The sequence below is a fragment of the Rattus norvegicus genome, chromosome 11, assembly GCF_021556685.1.
Source record: "Rattus norvegicus strain SHRSP/BbbUtx chromosome 11, alternate assembly SHRSP_T2T, whole genome shotgun sequence".
Classification (NCBI taxonomy): domain Eukaryota; kingdom Metazoa; phylum Chordata; class Mammalia; order Rodentia; family Muridae; genus Rattus; species Rattus norvegicus.
Genome location: NC_141544.1, coordinates 68,570,345 through 68,590,274, shown reverse-complemented (window position 1 = coordinate 68,590,274; position 19,930 = coordinate 68,570,345). Strand labels below are relative to the sequence as shown.

The window sequence follows — 19,930 nt, the reverse complement described above, 5'->3', positions numbered from 1 at the left end:
TTTGTAAAAATTTAATTGGACAGCTGCCTTGATAATACGCGGTCTCAATGGCAGCCTCTATTGAAGAAAATAATATGCTATTGTTGTAGTCAGTCTTACAGATTAATGATGCTTCTCTGCAAAAAAAAAAAAAAACAAAAACAAAAAAAACAAAAAAAAAATGGTTTATGGATATGGACAAGAGTTCCCAGAGCAGGAATGAGCTGCACAGGGAGGGGAAAAATCACCTTTACTATCTTCTATGGGACGTAGCTGCATTCTCTGGATTTAGAACTGTTGGCATCTTTGTCCTATTAAGGGCTTAGTTAGGCAGTGTCTGTATAGCTGAGCAGTGTGTTAAAGTCTCCTTAACAAGGACACTATTGTTAAAAGAAAAGCAGTCCTTTCATTCGCACCGTTAAAATTACAAGGGAGAGAACTGGGGGGAAATACTCCTGGCAGCATATTTTTTACTTCAGCTGTGACTTCTCCATCCGAATCACCAAAGCCCGTGGCAGACAATTCTTGCTTATTCAGCAGAGTGACTCAGATTCTTGTAAAATTAAATGTAGGTTGACAAATTAAATTTAACACCGCCACCCTCCAGGATGTTATAGATGTGAAGGAGATGAAAACCAACAGGGGAGAAGTTTTTGTAATAGGCTAACGTAAAGTCAGATTCAGTAAGGCACTGGGATTACATTTCTAGATTAATCTAGTGCAAAGTATATTATGACACAGTTGCCATGAACCTTTTATTACATGTGTGTGCATGTGTGTGTGTGTGTGTGTGTGTGTGTGTGTGTGTGTAACAAGGCTTGAGCATGCCATAGTACTATATGAAGGTTGTGGCAACCATGAGGTCATAGGGCAACTGGCCAGAATCAGCTCTTTCCCGTCCTTGGGTCCTGGGGATGGAACTAAAGCCATCCAGCATGGGAGCAAACATCTTTATCCACTGAGTCATCTTGCCTGTCATGTGATTAAGCATTTCTAAGAGTATGTAACTATATCCCCTTTCATATATTAATAACATGAGTGCTTTTGTTTCTGCAGAAACAAAGGGGACTAAGAATTTCCCAAAAATGTCCCTTTGGTCCTTTTGTTAAGAATGTTGTAGGATTTGAATCCTACAGTGTAAGAAATCCTTTAAGAATACTTGAAATAAACATCTTACAACATTAGTGATTAAAATAGTCCATCTGTAAATCATCCTTAAAATAGATTTTTGTGATCTTTTTTTTAAAAAAAAGGCTTATATGTAATTTGAAACGGATGTCTCAATAGAAGTTAACAGAAAAGACCTTTCTGCTTTAATCACACTTTTGTAAAAATACAAATAAAAAGACTAACAATTTCAGCTAGAAACCCATGTTTAAACTCTGACTTTAAAGCCGGACTTCTTTAATCCCAGTACTTGGGAGGCAGAGGCAGGAGGATGTCTGAGTTCAAAGCCAGCCTTATCTACAGAGTGATTCTAGGACAGCCAGAGATACACAGAGCCTTGTGTCACGAAACAAAACAAAAGTCTGGCTTTGAAAGCAATAGAAAACATATGAAATATTTTATAAATGTCACTAATCTCACACAAATATCTTAATTTGCAAATTGTTGTACATGACAAAACCCAGTAAGGTCAGACATTAGTCAACTACTTTGGTAGGACTTTTCTTCCTAGCCTCACCACTTGCCATGGGTGTTTCATCTCTGCTTGCTTTGTTTCCCTACAAGATTCCTCTTCTCCTACATTACATTCTTATTTAATTTATTAAGTATTGGGGGGTTGCAATACAAAAAGATAAACTCTTTTGCTTCAAATACCCAAACAAGTTTTGGGATCACTTCTACCTTGTATAGTTTTGAGGGATTTAGATTTGTGTAGTAAGTGCTTTACCATCTAAGTCTTCTTGTCGGCCCCCAAGTTCCCCCTTTCTTTCCCTAGTTCCCTGACAGAGATTATCAGGGCCAGACACTGCATTTTCTTGGGGAAAATACCGTTGGATACCCTCGGGTTTATTTGGTGTCTCTGGTGCCACTGTTGCTGGGATCCGTGGCAGCAGTCAAAGGCGGCGTCCAGTTGTCTGCATTTTGTTTCCAGTGTTCCTTCCCATAACTATCGTTTATTCTTTGATCTACCCAGCCAACTATTAGGTTTCCCTTCAGTAAATCTCATGTTCTCCTTGCAGCTCCAGCCTTAGTCTACTTCTGAAATGAAGAACTCTATGTACAGCATCAGGGTTCGATGCCAGCGACTCAGGATAACTTAGGAGAGAGGCCTCAATGTACTTGTCTATATACAGGTGATCTCGCCAGGGGAGCTACCGAGCCTCACAATACAATAGACTCCTTCGCTTCCAATATCCAAACAAGATCTCGGATCACTTACCCAGAAGGACAACTCAGCAAAATTGAAAACAAACAGACAATCAAACAAATGAGCAAAATTAAACCGGAAATGGCAAATGAAAGTAAAGAGAAAAATATGGGTGCAAGAACTAGGGTGTGAAGTGCAAATGCAAAATGGAGTTCGAAGGAAAGCGGAGCATTCAGCTTGACTGGGCCACGCAATGGTATCTTCCTTAATGGAGAAGATTCCTGGGCGGAGGGAGCCCTGGGGGCATTAGTCCCAGCACAGCAAACTGGATCACCTGCTGAGGAAGGAGGCCATCCCTGAGCTCCTCTGCCCTAATTTGGTCTTTATCCCAAAATATAAACATAGTGAAAGAGATTATGCATTAAGTAACTCTCAGAGTTTAGCCATTTGTGTACTAGCTTCGTGATTTTTGGTGTGTTTGCCACCTACCCATTCTTGGATCCAGCACCTTTAGAACAATTGTTCTAAAAAATGCCTGAGTGAAGGAGCTTTTTTTTGGGGGGGGTTCTTTTTTTCGGAGCTGGGGACCGAACCCAGGGCCTTGCGCTTCCTAGGCAAGAGGAGCTTTCTTTAATACAGCCCTTAATACAGATCAACTTTTTATATGTGTGCGTCTCTGTGTGTATATGCAGCCAAGTGCATGCAGTTGCGTGAGATGGCCAGAAGAGGGCATCAGACATCACTAGAGCTGGGGCTGCTCTAGGGGATTTGTGAGCAGTGTGCGCTCCTAACTAGGGAGCCATCTCTCCGGCCCTGCTCCATTATTTTTGATACACATGACCATAAATCCATAGTATTAAAATCATGGATGTTATCAACTTGCTGTTCAGAAGAAGGCTTAACGTTTGGTTCAAAATATTGTGCATACAGTGCACTTTGGGGTGCCCTTGCTAAAACAAAATGTCTACCGTCTACTTTCGTCTTTGGCTGAAGCTTGCTGCCTCAGACTGAAGTTGTTGTGGGTGGAATATGAAATGTCTTCACGTGTTTTAGACGCACGGTTCCCAGCAGAGAGTGCTCTTCTGGAAAGTTGTAGAAATTTTAGGAGGCGGAGCTTAGTTGGTGAAAGTAGACTACTGGGGGTAATTCCTTCCTAAATCAAAACTTACCAATCTTAAGACATCTTAATTTACTTTAATTTACTCTCTCTACTCCCCCCCCCTCTCTCTCTCTCTGTGTTTGTGCAAACACAAGCACACACTTGCCATACCACTAGAGTAGAGGTCAGACAATAACTGTTTTTGCATCTGTGTTGTGTATTCCAAGCCAACCTGGCCCGGGAGCTTCTGGGTGTTCCTCCTGTTTTCCACTTCCTGTCTTGCAGTGCGAGGGCTGGGATTACACACACCTGCCACAGGAGGTGGCTTTTGGTATAACTGGGGTCTGCAAGCTTGCTCAGCAAGTACTTTCACCCGATGTCCTATCTCCCCAGCGAAAGTGTCCTTAATTACTAAGTTGTAGGAACTGACATTTCCTTCAACAGCAACGTCACATGGTCATCAATACCTCTAGGCACTCAATTTTCTCCAATTTAATAAATGGGGATTACTACCGTATCCTTTCAAGTTATTTCATCATTAACATGGCTGGGCATTTATGTATTCATGATTATGGGCCATGCAATTCTTTTTCCCCCTTAATTTATTTATTCATTCACTTTACTTCCCAATCACAGCCATATCCCCCACCCCTTCTCCCAGTCCTCCACTCACACAGCCCCCCTCTCCTCCTCTGAGAATGGAGAGACCACTCTGGATATCAACCCACCCTAGCACATTAAGTCACTGCAGGACTAGGAGAATCCTCTCCCACTGAGACTAGACAAGGCAGCCTAGTTAGGGGAACAGGATCTGAAGGTAGGCACCGGAGTCAGGGACAGCCCCTGCTCTGGTTGTTTGGACACCTGCATGAAAACCAAGCCTTGTACTGTTCTTATTTGTGAATTCCCAATTCACTCAAGGCCCAACTTTCCACCCAGCTGCTGACTTCAGTGGCATGGATTCCTTCTTTTGGATCCACTTCTTTTTTTTTTTTTATTAACTTGAGTATTTCTTATTTACATTTCAAGTGTTATTCCCTTTCCCGGTTTCTGGGCACTGCTAAAAACCCTCCACTTCTTAGAAGTAGTCAGTTTTGACTGTTAGTTTTGTGGCAAATATTCTTTCCCAGTTCACCATTTCTATTTTTATGTGTGTTTATAGAATTTGTAAGAGGAGTTTTAAACACGTATACAGCCAAGTATAGCCTAATTAACTTTTGCATGTACTCTTTGTTTCAAACTGGATGAAAGACTAAAACTCATATGCAAATTGCTCTATTAAAAGTTTGACTTATGATCTGTTTCTAAAATGGAGGGACAATTCAACCATCTTTTGATCCCACTTTAGGAAATACCAGCACCATTTAAGGGGATAAAATATTTGTCTAAGTCACTATTAGAAAGAGTCTCATAGTTTAGGTTCAAAGCTATGAAAATTTACCCTCCTGACTGACACACCATTTAAAATGTGCTTTAAGTCAAAGTTGAACTTGCCAGTTAATGGGAACCATTGGGCTTTGTTCTGGGTGGGCCAGCCTCTGGTCTCAGGCTTTCTGTGTGCCAAGTGGACATTAAGAGGCCTTATTATCTTTTCTCCAGTTTGGTTTGTTCACCTTCTGTTGAAAGTTGCTCCACGATAAATTAAATCCAAGCACAACTGAGTAGAAGTCAGATTTATAACAAGCCCATGTACCAGGAGAAAGTCCCTCAGGCTGGGGAAATGTGAGAAGCTTGGATTGGAAAGAATGTTCCAAATTAATGTTCCCATTCCAGAGATGGGCACTATATTTTGTTTCTCTGGCCTTTTATTTAAAACTCTCTCTTTGGAATTCCTTCTCACTTACCTCGCTAGAGAGCAAAGAAGCCTCCTTCCTCAGGGCTACCATAAGTTTCTACTCTGGCACCTTTAGGAAAATTAGGCAATTTCCAAATAGGAAGCAGCATTTTCTTCCAAATAAGAATTCTTAAAATGGAAGAATGTGAGTCCTAATCTTATTTTACTTGAAATACTGCATTGATCTCAGCTCTTCCAACTGTCTTCCTGAATATCTATCCACCAGTCCTTTCCTGATGTCTTTACGGCCCTGCATGATGCTCTGATGATGGCTTCCTCGGTTCATCTGCTCAGTGAGACTCTGCTCTCCTTTCTGAGGACAGCTGTCAATGGGAATACTCATCCTGAATCCACAGTGCTCAGCACAGCATCCAGCGTGCATTAGGTACTCTGCAGATGCCTTCTTATTGGGTCTGTGCTATAACAAAGGAAAGTACATGATTCCAGCATGCTGTTATGACCTTGGCCTGGGGGAAAGTGAGGGAGTTGACAGTTTTTTATACAAATGCATCTGAAGACTAGTGGAGCCACAAATGGAGATTCATCAGATAGGCATAGAGAGAGGAAGTGTGGTGACCTCAGCTAATCTCTTTAGGGGAAACAGCCAAAGATTAAGCAAAACCAGACATGGTTAGTGTATATATCTTCAAACTAGAGTTAAAATATGTGCAGGCTATGCACATAATCTAGCGAATGTTGCTAAGGTCACTTTATCCTTGGATAAACTTCCTCAAATTTCATTATTTAATCTTGTTGATGATATCACCCAGAATCATATAGATGGTGATGGGATATATAATTTACTACGCCAGGAGTTAGTGGAGACATCTGCAGTTCATATAGTTAACCAACCCTGGGATTTATTTAGATATCACTGAAGAACTGTTTCCGTGCCAAAGGTTTTTGTAGTGTGTTGTTTCTAAAACTGGTCGAAAGATGTTGTAGCAATTTTAAAGCCTGGAGTATGCTAACAATAGAAGTCTTCAAGGCCAGCCTTCTAAATGGAGACTAAGTAATTCCAGACATTAAAAAAGGGTTGGGTTTTATATAACCTATATTCAGGAATAGTCCTAGTGAAATTTTTCTTATTATAAAATTATCTACTTTCTTTGTCCTATTAGGATTCATTCCATGCAACACACACACACACACACACACACACACACACACACACACACACACACACACACACACATTATTTTAGTTCCACCACAAGACATTTGGAGTCCCCAAGTACTTGAAATGTATGATATGAAAATGCTGGTTAAGATGCTACCTCCCACCCCTTTGGTCCAGTGTGCAGAAAAAAATAAGAATATAAAGAAAAGCCCTGTTTCTTCTGGGAAACCACTGCTGAATAAGCTGCTCTTGCCTTAACGATTAAGTGGTACTTGTCCTCAGATAACAGACAGACTCTGGCTTCCTTGGCTATCAGCAGCTGAGTGAAAATTATGGAAAGCTATATGAATGAGTGAAAAAAAATAGAATTCCTATTTTTGTTTTGAGACAGCATCTTACTATACAGTTCTGGCTGTCCAGGGACTCACTCTTCACGATTTCCTATACAGGGAATGGTGCCGCTCACAGTGGGTAAATCTTTCTACCTCGTTAATGTTATTAAGATAATCCCCCCCAAGACTTGCTTAGATATCCATATCCCAGATGATTGACAGTAAATTCTGCCAAGTCAACAGTGAACAGAGGCCATTAAAGATGCTTTTGGTGACCACTTATTTAATTATGGATTCTTAAACATGACTGTATCCAACATGGCCATGGATAGTATTAACTAAACATTTTTTATTGGGTTCCCAATGCCTTTAGTGATAAATTACCCAAGGAGACTATTAGATGTTAGAATAGAGTGAAAATTTAGATGTAGGAAGACTTAGAACTACTTTAGTTGTTACTACTAAAAACCACTTGAAGATCCTGCCTGGAGAATAAGACTCTTCTCATTGAATTTATAGAATTGACCCTTCCCCCCAGAAAATTATAATATATTTGTATTATGCAATAGCATTCAACATACCTCTTCAAATGGGACAAAAATAGGCAGTGATGTGGGCTAATCCTTCTGAGACATAAGAACATTTATGTATAATATCGTTCTTACTTCTGTGTTCAGTCCTTTGGGGTGAAACAAACCCATGCTAATGCCATATTTTCTTTATTGTGATTGTCTAGGGGGGGCCTTGGTGTTCAGTGCAATTAGTGGCTTCCTTTGAACAGGCCTTCCCTAGGCTGCTTTCTTCCATACAGTGTGTGATGGTTATTATCAATTAATAATTAATATTATCAACTTAACAGAGCACGCCTTTTGACATGTCTGTTAGAGATTCTCTTCACAAGGCTAATTGACATGAAGATGATTCCCTGGGATGGATCTTAGGCTGGATAAAAAGGAGAAAGAGCTGTGCTAGTTACTTTTATGTGAATTTGACACAAGCTATAGTTATCTAAGATGTGAAACCTCAACTGAGGCAATGCCTCCATAACTACAGGCTGTAGTCAAGCCTGGGAAATATTTTCTTAACTGGTGATTGATGGGGGAGAGTCTGGCTCATGGGTAGTGCCATCCCTGGGATGGTAGTCATGAATTCTATAAGAAAGCAGGCTGAGTAAGCCAAGGAACAATTCAGTAAGCCGCACCCCTCTCTGGTTTTTGCATCAGCTCCTGCCTCCAGGTTCCTGCCCTGCTTGAGTTCCTGTCTTGATTTCCTTCAATGGTGAACAATGATGTGGAAGCATAAGTCAAATAATTATTTCCTCTTCATGTTGCTTTTGATCCTGGTGTTTCATCATAGCAATAGTAACCCTACGAAAAGAACTGAGCACTGCAATTCATCTTTTGCTGCTTCCTGACTCTGCATACAAGTGACCCAATGCTTCTGACTGTGGATAATGTCAACCACTGCCTCTGACTATGGATACAATGTTACCCACTGCCTCTGACAATGAATACAATGTTGCCCACTGTCTCTGGCAATGAATACAATGTTGTCCACTATCTCTGACTATGGACACAATGTTACCCACTGTCCCTGACAATGAATACAATGTTACCCATTGCCTCTGAGTATGGATAGAATGTTATCCACTGCCTCTGCCTATAGACACAGTGTGACCATTTCTGACTATGGATACAATGTGACCCTCCCTGATTATGCATGCAAAGGGAACCTTCCTCTATGGATTTAGTGTGACCGGCTGCCTTCAGCTCCTACCATCCTGACTATCCTACTTGATAGACTTCTGAAAACTTCCACAAACAACCTTGCTCCTGTTTAAACTGTTTCTGTCAAGACGTCGTTTTTTCACAGCCACAGGAAAAGAAACTAATTCACAGTGTCATAATGAGCAAGCGTTAATCTTTCCTTTTTAGGTGGAGAAATAGAGCGAATAGGATACTACAACCCAAAGATAAAAAACAGTGCTTGGAATGGATGTCACAGCCCTGCCAATCATTAGGGTGCCCTTCATTCCTGCAGATAGCAAGAGAGAAATCAGAGCCTCTATAAAGCCAGTCGGCCTTTCAGCTTGGAACCTTGGGGAAGATGCACTCTTATTTCCTTGATGTGCTTTATTTACTTCATTATGAATAACCTTTCCCGGTGCAAACAAGAAGGAACAGGAGCTCAGGCATAAGTCAGCAATAAGCTGGCTGAGTCACGCTAGGCGAGGCAACCGGCTGGGCTAAGGGAGGGGCAGGTGGGCGGCAGTGGTCTTGGGATAAAGAGCAGAGACTTCCTTGGCCCATGACCGTTGTTCTGTTTCTCAGTGGATATTAGGGCCAGTCCCACACTCATCTTTTTTTCTTACCTTACCATTCCCTCCTCTAAAACACACAAAGTCTATCCGACTCGCTACCATGTTTCTTTAACCTCAGGCAAGTCATGTCACCTGGAAGAGCTGCTGTTTATTTATTAAAGGAAAATAATAGTCATGACTGTCTGCTCTCTGAAGTGCTTATGAGTGACACATTGGAGACAAAGGTCAGCATCACTGCCCAAATTGCAGTTGAATGTGAACCCAAATGTGGTTCACTCGAATGCAGTCTCCCAGATGAATGGGCCCCTTCTCTAGAAAGATGGCTTCCCCAGTGACACTCAGGAATTACAAATCCAAGGCATAGAAACTTCTCCCCCTCCTCTCTCTCTCTCACACACACACACATACACAACTTTATTTATATATATTTGTGTTTGTTTGCATGAAGCTATGTGTATCATGTGTGGGCAGAGCCCAAAGAGGCCGGAAGAGGGTATAGGATTGTCTGGAACTAGAGTTATGGTTAATTGTGAGTCATCATGAGTCCTCTGCAAGAGCAGTAAGCTCTCTTAATATCTAAGCCAGCTTTCTGGACACTCCATATTTTCTTTATTTAAAAATCTTATTAACATACAGTAGCCCATGCTGGGGGAGGGGTGCAAACCAACAATCTCTGATTAGATTTGATGCCTTCTCCATAGAATGGAATTCAGGCCTTGATGCAAAGGCCCCAGGGAAGACTTTACTACAATTGTTTAGCTAAATGAATATGGTGACAAACTGCTTTCTGGTCACTTGAATTTATAACTACAGAAGAATCCTACCCTTAGCCTTAATCAGAGAAGCTCCTCTGCAGTAAACATCAGTGAACTGAGAGACTCATGGCTACTCCGAGTGACGAGATACTAGGTGATTGAATGCCCCGCCTTAAACAGAACTTTGATTCTCCTTTTTCTTCCAAATTCAGAGAGTATTGTTGAAGAGGGGGCAGAAAGAATGTAAAAGCTAGAAGGCAGAAGGAAGAGCTGCGAAACTTTCTCCAAGGCATGACCCAGTCATCGCAAACACAAACTCACAGCAGCAAGTGTTGTGTGCACTGGCCTTCACAAGCCTGGGCTTGTCCCTAGGCAGTCATGGATCTTGGAGAGACTTAGCAGAAACTACCTCTCCCCAATGAACTCTTGGCTACTTATGAATTCTGAGATAGTGAGTCATTGATTATAATTTCGTATCCACTGGAAACCATTATTGGATAATTCTAAATCTATGGCCACAGGAACACCCTGGTTAAATTCAGTGACTCACAAAGCAACAAGAAAAAGATATGAGCATAGGAAGAGGGGGCATTGGTAGAGTTGGGAGAGGAATCTGAGAGGGGGGGATAGTCAGAACGCATCATATGGCTGTCTGGAATTATTAGGGAACAAGTTTAATTTATAAAATATAGTCCTGGCCTTGGATAAAACCCATGGCTGTATAACTAAGGGGATATTGGCTATCTAACTCATATGTTATAAAAGGTAACACAGGGTTTGGAGGGGTGGCTCAGTGGTTAAGAACACTGACTGCTCTTCCAGAGGTCCTGAGTTCAATTCCCAGCAACCACATGGTGGCTAACAACCATCTAGAATGAAATCTGATGCCCTCTTCTGGTGTGTCTGAAGATAGTGACAGTGTACTCACTCAAATAAGCAAACAAACAGATAAATCTTCAAAAAAGAAAAATAAAAATAAATCCTTTTTAAAAAGGTAGCACAGTAAGGTTCATTCACTTTGCTTATACGCTTGCCTTTTTTCTCCCCGTTCATTCATAATAATTAAGGAAAATGTAAGATGGCTTTTGATCATATGGTTGAGATATATATATATATGTATATATACACACACACACATATATATATATACACACATATATATGTATATATGTATATATATGAGATCAGGTAATAAGCAATAACAGGATTCGTAGGTAGATTAGCTAGACTGCTTCATAATTTTAGTTCTTGACCCTTAACTGTGATCAGTAGATAAATGTTCACTTAACTACAAAGTGAATATGAAGGAAGAGAATTCTTACAATGAATGTTTTAGATTCTAAAATAAAATATAAATAAAAAAGAATTTTTTCATATTTTCTTTTATTAAAGTTTGTATTACTATGTAGTAACATATGTTATTATACATAATGGGTTTCATCATGACATTTTCATACATGTATATACTGTATTTTGGACATATTCACCCCAGCATCCTTTCTTATTCCTCTTCGACTGACCTTTTCATCTTCCTGCTTCCTAACTAGTGCCCCTTCTGTATTCACATTGTTTCCTCTTTCTGTAGTTTTATGCATGCGCTTACATGAGATTTACATGGTGTCTTACCAATGGTGACCTGCTCTGTGTTGCAGTTTCCTCTGAGATTAAAGCCTTCTATTTTGCAGGGAAATGTCTTAAGACAGGATGTTTATAGGGGGGTGAGACAACAATGAGCCATCCTACTGACCTTCCAATGTTGATATCCTCATCTGCCTTACAACCTCCTCTTTCTCTTCTTCTTCCAGACAGGGTATCACTGTGTAGCTCTGGTTCACTTGAAGATCTCTTTGTTGACCAGGCTGTCTTTCAATTTAAAGAGATTCATCTGCCTCTGCTTCCAAACTCCTGGGGTCAAGGGCATGCACCACCACATCTGGCTCCAATGTCTTCTTAAAGATCATTTTCTCTCCTAAAGTCACTGTCACTTGATACTTGATACTACTCACAGATATTTGCTGAGATTCCAAAATACTGTATTAGTGATTGAAATCATACAACACACACACACACACACACACACACACACACACACACACACACCCTCTGAGACTGGGGTTTAGTACAAGGGTTAAGTTCAAAATCTTATATGTGATAGTGTACTGGCTAGCTTTATGTGTCAACTTGACACAAGCTGGAGTTATCACAAAGAAGGGCACCTCAATTGAGGGCATGCCTCCATGAAATCCAGCTGTAAGGCATTTCCTCAACTAATGATCAAGGGGGAGGACCCAGCCCACTGTAGGTGTTTCCATCCCTGGGCTGGTAGTCTTGGGTTTTATAAAACACCAAGCTGAGCAAACCAGGGGAAGCAAACCAGTAAGTAACATCTGTCCATGTCCTCTGCATCAGCTTCTGCTTCCTGACCTGCTTGAGTTCCAGTCCTGACTTCCTTTGGTGATGAACAGCAACTTGGAAGTATAAGCTAAATAAACCCTTCCCTCCCCAACTTGCTTTTTGGTCATGATATTTGTGCAGGAATAGAAACTCTGACTAAGACAAATTGGTACCAGGAGTTGGGTATTCCCATGACAACCTGACCATGTTTTGGGGAGGACTGTAGAACTTTGGGACTTTGAGCTAAAGAGCCACTGGGATGTTAAAATCTCTGTGAAATGTTCTGTAGGAGCTCGGCAGATAATGTTGAGAACAGTACAGAAAGAAGATGGAGGCCTGGCTTGTGAAATTTCAGAGGGAAGATTAAAGGCTCTTATCAAGACTGTTGCTATTTTGATTGTGAAGATTCTATGGTTTTGGTTAGCTGGAGCTGAAGGATCAGCTATGATTAGCAAGATACCAGAACTACTAAAGCGAGAAGTTTAGATTACTTGGACTTTTGATGCTGGTCAGCTGAAGCTAAGAAATTAGTGGTGATTAAGAAGAGACCAGCATCATTGAGGTGAAATCTTCTGAGAATTGTTTTCTGAGAGCACAAAGGGGCTGTGTTCCAGAGATAGCCACGGCTGTACCTAGTGCTCTGGCCGGACTTGGTAGTGTGTAAGAATCTCCCAGGTAGTACTGGTTTTGAAGGCATGTAGGGGTCATGAAGGGCAGCTGAGACTGGGCACTGTGAAAGGCCATAGAAGGCCATTGGTGAAGTGCAGCCTCAGTTGCAGTTAATGGCCCAAGACTGAAAGGGTCATGCAAAGGAGTTGAGGCTTGGCACCATGAAGAGAGCCTGTGAGAGGCTATTGATGAAGCCTAGTAACAGTAGAAGAAGCATCGTTTTGGAGATTCCAGTACCATGAGATGACCACCAAGAACAGCAGCAGCAGCAGTGGAGAACAGGCAGCTGGAACCTGGAAGACAAGGTGTGTGCTACAAAGGGCAGAGCTGGAGAAGTGAACTAAGTCCTTGGAGGAGCCTAGAAGATTGAATCCCGGACATTGGACAGTTGGAATTTGATTTTGCTTTTGATCGTGACTGTGCCCTGATATTTTTCCCTCTTGAAGGAAGAAAGTATTTTAGTGGAGTCCATAGTTAAGAAACTTTGAATTTTAAAACAATTTTGAATTTTAAGGGATATTGGATATTTTTAAGGAATTGAACTTTTAATATGTAAAGACTGTGGGACTCTTAAAGTTGTTTAGATTTTGGGAATGAATAAGAAAATGAGGGTTGAGGCTTAATAGTGATGTGTTTGTGTGTCAGGTTGCCAAGGGGTCAATTGTACTGACTGGTTTTTTGTGTTAATATGACACAAGCTGGAGTTATCACAAAGAAAGGAGCCTCAATTGTGGAAATGGCTCCCTAAGACCCAGCTGTAAGGCATTTTCTTAATTAGTGATCAAGGCGGGAGAACCCAGTTCATTGTGGGTGGTGCCGTCCCTGGGTTGGTGGTCTTAGTTTCTATAAGAGAGCAAGCTGAGCAAGCCAGGGGAAGCAAACCAGTAAGTAAGATTCCTCCATGACCTCTGCATCAACTCCTGCTTCCTGACCTGCTTGAGTTCGAGTCCTGACTTCCTTTGGTGATGAACAGCAATGTGGAAGTGTAAGCTGGATAAATCCTTACCTCCACAACTTGTTTTTGGTCATGATGTTTGTGCAGGATAGAAACCCTGACTAAGAGAGCAAATCTTGATATTGTTTTTGTTTCTGATTTGTTTTTAAACAGGATCTCACTATGTATCTCTGGCTGGTTTGCAACCCATAGAGAGGCTCCTGCCTCTTCCTCTCAAGTGCTAGGATTAAAGGCATGTGCCACCATACCCAGACTGCAAATATTGTCCACAAAAGCAGTATCTAATAACACTGTAACAGTGTTATTAACAATCAATAGGTGTTACAGATTATTCATATAAAGATACATGTGAGTGAAATCCAGACCAAATCAAGTTTTGCCCAAGCCTAGAGAGAAAGACAATGGTAGAGTTGGGATAAGGATGACTTAGCTGCTGCCTGTGTTTACCTTACCAATGCAAGTATATTCTATGATAACACATCTAGGAGAATGAGGGATAATATTGTAGATAGATGCCAGACAAGGTGAGTTTCAATTAGAGGCCAGCTAGGTTCCAGAATTCAGTTCTGCTTGTATTCATGATTGCTAGCTAAGCAAAAGTTAGATTTTGTGGAATGCAGAAGTTCAAAGTTGCGGCAGAATCATTCTGGGACTTTCTTAGGCTATGAAGAAGTATATTCGTATCTTCCCGTGAACTCTTCTGCTCTGTCTCTAGATGTCCTCTCTTCCTGTAACATGCTTGCTTCCTAACTGCAAGCTTTCAGCTGCTCACACTGTGGAATCAAATGAGATCACCACGAAGTGGCCCCTTGGATGAAAGCCTTCTTTCCACAGAATCTCACTGGAGCACCAGCCAAAGGCACTCTCCCAAGACTTTTCTTAAGAAATGCACCCTCCAAAACAGCAAACCGGTGATGGCCAAAGATGATCCTGCTCAGTTAGAAGTCTCTGTAGGAAGTATTTCTGATAGTGTTTGGGCTCTATATAATAAAGCAAAAGATTTTGTGAGAGTTACCTCAGTGTTAGTGAAACTTAAAATTAAAACGGTTTGAATCATGCTCTCTAAATAAAGTTGGAGCTTTCTATGAAAAATATCATCTTTGTTTTACATTCTGGAAACTCTACAAGCTCCGGTGAGTTGCTATTATTATTGTTATTATTATTACTAATTATTTTTTTTTTACATTCAGCTCCTTTACTGTTCCCATAAAGAAAACTGATCTTGCAATTAGAGACAAGAATGAAATGATTTTAAAGTTGGTGTGGGCCAAGATAGGAATCCCATTCTCTTTGTTGCTTACCTCCAACTTATTGATCCTCAAAGTTCATAGAAACTCTGAGGATACAGTGGTTTTAGGTCAGCCAGCAGATGACTTCATGTAGGTACTAGTGGGTCTCCCACTCTCACCAATATAAACTATGCCAAGGGGGATAGTATGAATACACACACACACACACACACACACACACACACACACATATTCTGTCATTAACTCCGTTAATGTCTTTGCTTAAGGGCAGACTTTGGCCCTTAGGTTTTATTAAGTTACAGTTACTGCCTTCACATTACTCCACAAAATCTAATTAAAACAACACCACTATGGCTCTGACCTAGTAGACCTCTAGTCAAAACCAAGGGAACTGTTGCTTGAGTGGGTCTCAATAGCCTGAGGACAGGTTGTACAATCATTTGACAGTTTTCAGGGGCTGAAAATAGCTGTGGGCTTCACTGCTTCCATTTGGAAGCCTTAAACATCTAGAAGAATTTGTACACACACACACACACACACACACACACACACACACACACCATACACACCCATACACACACACACACACACACACACACACTCACAAATGAGAATAAAGAATTTGAGGTCCAAACCCCATAGGGCTTGTGCAAGAGACTGAAATCTAAAAGGACAAAATCTGAATACAGTACTCATCTCAACTGTTATGACAGTTGCTCTAACATTAAATGGCTGTTATAGCATTAAATAAAATAACTAACGCACTAGAAAGAAAGTCTAGAAAAAGTGGAGCTTTCGCTCAGGCCAATGTGACTGCAGAAATCAACTTTTATAAAAAGCCTTGTAGAGGATTGAGGACGGTAAGCCATTTGCCTAGCATACCAAAGCCCTTCTCACTACATCCACACCATGCTAATAAAGAAAAATTTCTATTTCCTCTGTATTCAAATCAACCAAATAAGCAATGGAAGAGTGTTTGTCACAAAAGTCAGAACTCATTTCTGCCATAGCTTCTCAAAGGCATTACAATACAATCTATGGACATTGTTAGTTATTTAATGGCACTTATCTAGTAGGGAGGATCTAAGCTTCTATAGGGTCAAAAATGTCTGATGGGGGACAGGCAAGGGAATAAAATATAATCTCTAAGAGCCAAGAAAATGCTTTTGAAAAGGACTCTCCACCCTCTTACAGCAGCCATGGACACAGAAGAGCTACTATCATGTTGACTTGTTTTCCAGAACAGTGACACAGAATACAGTCTTTCAGAACAGATAGAACCTAAGTCAAATGTTACCTCATGTTCATGAGTCAATGATGTGGACACATTACATAGGTTTGTTTTACTAGAACTAATGAAAAGGGTTAGTAAATGGTCTTAGTCATTTGTTCATCTAATGTTTGACATAGGTAGACAATTCTTTTGAGACATTGTCCTCTCTCTTTACCTTTCTTTGTTTCTTCTTCCTGTGTTTTCGGTTAGAATGCTATTACAAGAATACGGCTCATCTAAGGCCAACTGATTAAGGAGGGTAGACATGGTGATGCATACGTAAGTTCCTACTTACAAGGCCTTTCTTGCCATATTCTTGAGGTGTACTTGGCCAGAATCAAGAAGAAGAAATCCTTTGTTCAATCTTGTTTAACTGACCACATTTCAGATAGCTCGCCTTTATCTTAATTGTGTAAATACTGGGCATTGTGACTGCCTAGGAATTTGTGCCAGACAGCTAATGGCATCTTAAAGAGAAAGGCAAAGTTAACAGAATAAGAATGGCCCCCATAGACTCCTGTGTTTAAATACTAATAGGGGGTGGCACTATTAGGACATGTAGCTCTGTTGGAGTAGGTGTGGCCTTGTTGGAAGAAGAGTGTCACTGAGAATAGGCTTTGAAGTTTCAAATGTTCAAGCCAGTTCCTATATTTGTCTCTCTCTCTCTCTCTCTCTCTCTCTCTCTCTCTCTCTCCCCTTTCCCTGCCTCCTGCTGATTCAGATGTAGAACTCTCATCACCTAGTTAAGTACCATGCCTGCCTACACAACACCATGATGGACTAAACCTCTGAGACCGTAAGCCAGCCCTGCATAAATATTATTCTTTATAAGAGTTGCCATATTCTTGGAGTCTCTTCACAGCAAGAGAAACCTTAAGCCAAGACAGACTCCAGGCTAATGTGTATCAATGTAGTCGGTTATATTGGAGCTTTAACAGAATGGATTGCTAATGGCTCCTGACTAGTAAAAGCCTCATTTTACCAAATCCCTGGGTTTAGATGAGGAGGCATTAGCTGGAATACATGAAATGGTACACTTTTGAGGTCCCAGAAACACAGTAACATTTCCTTTTCTGGCTAACACTTCCAGCAGGGACCGCTGGGTTTGAGGGCATGAAATGAAAGGGCTGAGTCCTAAGTTCAGAATGAACTAAGTTCACTAGAATCCAGAATGCTCTAGTGACTGTTACACCTGGCCGGACATCCTTTTTCTCTCTGCTGGTTTCCTTTTCTTATCTTCTATCTGAGAGGCATGAAATTGGCTGCTTTTGCCATTCTGTAGTAGCGACACCCACTGGCCTTAGGTAGAGCACAGCCACAGACTAGTGCAGAATCTGGGTTGGTGAGCATTGCTTGTTTACCTTGCTGGCTTGGCTCTCTGGAATGTGTTACTGTGTGTCCTCAAGTGTTCTGAGAGACTCGACTTTGACTCAGGAGAAAGACAACAGGTTGGGAACAAGGTAGAAATGAGTTTGATTCTGGCTGACCACGGCATTGTCAAGGAAAAAATTAATTGACTTTCACGGGTCTAACTTTCTAATGTGTACAAAAAATGACAGCGCCTACACTAAACTAGTCAGTCTTAACAATAATTTCTCTTTAGCTAATGTACAATGCACAGAAGAGCCTGATCTACTGCACTGACGTTTTTCTCAGTATGAGCTAGATGTTACACAGAGAAGATATGTAAGCACAAGAAGGCAGTCTGCAGCATGTAGGCAAATCTGCCGGTTTATTTGAATGCCCTGAAGCCTTTGCCCACCTCTGTCACTTGTGCTATTTACAGACACACTTGAGGTTACAGCTACAGATACACTTAACGTTTTGCAGAGCATCATCACAAAATTCACAAATGGTTATTTTCCAAGACACTCCTGGGAGGTAGCTCAGACATGGTCCAAATTTCAAATGGGGTTTAATGTCTGCGGTGGTCTCAATTCCTGCATCTAATTAACTGCCAAGCCACTAAAAATTCCAGTCACAGTCCTCACCTGGGGGTATTCACCTCCTAGCCATAAATGATTGACCAAATAAGTATCACACATCACTTTGCAGTGCATGGGTCAATCTGTTTCCTAAATGGAGTTCAGAAGAATCGGGCACCACCACCACCACAAACCACCTGAGTAATAATTGTAAGAGCTAGAAATCATTACATAGGCCTACCAGGTCTGTGTAGTCACGATAAACCACTCCTCCAACTAGTGGGGTTACATTCAGACCAAAGAAGAGTGAATCGTATTTGTTAAAAATAAAGTTTTTGGAATGTGTAAAATTGAGGACATTTCTATCCCCTTCCGATTGTTTCTAGATACTCTTCTCTCCTCCAAGAATAAGCTATTGTCTTGTTGGATCATTCAACTACCTTTCCTGGGTCTCCAGTGACAGCTGAGGCTCTCTCTAAAGCTACAACTTTTTGTGCTTCAGGTGAAACGAGGCTTTGGTCCTGTGAGTGAGTCTTGATTGAGTTAATGAATCACTGAGCTGATATGGTTCCTGGGTGCTTACCACTCTGGAAAGAACAAAGATGTATAGGGGTTAGAAAAGCATATGGGCTCTTGCTGGCTTCTGTGAATACTTTCTATATAACAATGTGTATATGTATGTTTTGTGGGGGCACTCAGTCAGGCAAGGACTTTGGTGGTCCTCCTTTACGGGTAAGAAACAGTGCTGAGTCAGTAAATGATTGACCTGGCTGCTCTGGTGATAAGCTTGGGTAAATAGGCTTGATTCTGCTCCAGGAATGGCGGGACTTTTTAACCCCTTAGGTTCCAAAGCACGAAAGTGTGATTTCCTGAGAAATCTTGTCACTAGAAGTTAACAGTCTTCGGAATTATATGCACTGTCTTCTCTGGCATCATCTTGTAGGCAGAAAGAAACATATAAAAGCAAAGTTCTGGAGCCAAGAGCTATGTTGGCGGAATCACCATCAATGGAAACTTGTCAATCAATCACAGATAGGATATTCTATAATGAAAGGGGGAAAAAATCTCCACAAAACTTGAAACTTGTAGCGGAACAGTCAACAACTTTCAGAGGTGAGAGAAGATAGTAGAAAACACAACTTGCCTTCCAGGTTATATTAATGGACAAGAAACTGAATTTTCCTGACATACAGGGATATCTACCACCTCTCCTTCAGCAGGCAAATGTCAAAGATGGCCTAGTTATGAGGTTAGGCAAGGTATTTGTTCTGTGATCTTGAGAGAAGGAACAATGGTTGGTTACCTACCTCCTTTGTTACTTTCCTATCCGGTGTCTTTTCTGGCTTCCTTCCCAGCTCAGCTGGAGAGTTTAGGGCTGAGGCAGAAGCTTCCACTCTTCCTCAAGAGAGAAAGGGAGGTAACCCTTTGCCTCCTTCTCTGCTGGTCACAGGCAGCAACTTTCTTATGGTCAGGCGTGTGGACAGATGTGAAGGAGGGAATTTCTGCTGGTCTCTGCTGCAGACCTGACCAATCAATACACACCAGGCCTACTCAAATCCAACCAGAGAGCTGGATGGCAGAACCGGAGAGCAGGACCGGGAGGGGTTGGCAGAAAGCAGAGGCTGAGAGCTGTAGACAATCTGCTGAGATTACTTTGACACTGGGTCTGCAGACAAGAGGTCTTGAGAACAATAGGAGAAAGGAAAGCTTTA

The 19,930-nt window shown here is 41.3% G+C and overlaps 1 protein-coding gene across 9 annotated transcripts in view; it reads right to left on the bottom strand.

The window, feature by feature from the left end:
• The window catches only part of Phldb2 (pleckstrin homology-like domain, family B, member 2), a 219,834-nt gene extending 200,134 nt beyond the window's left edge, over positions 1-19,700 (bottom strand). For 7 of the 9 annotated variants that reach the window (XM_087576897.1, XM_087576901.1, XM_087576912.1 and 4 more), the window contains exon 1: positions 19,526-19,694. The gene's annotated coding sequence lies outside the window, so the exon portion shown is untranslated. 9 annotated transcript variants of the gene reach the window in all.
• Between the last annotated feature and the right edge of the window lie 230 nt (positions 19,701-19,930).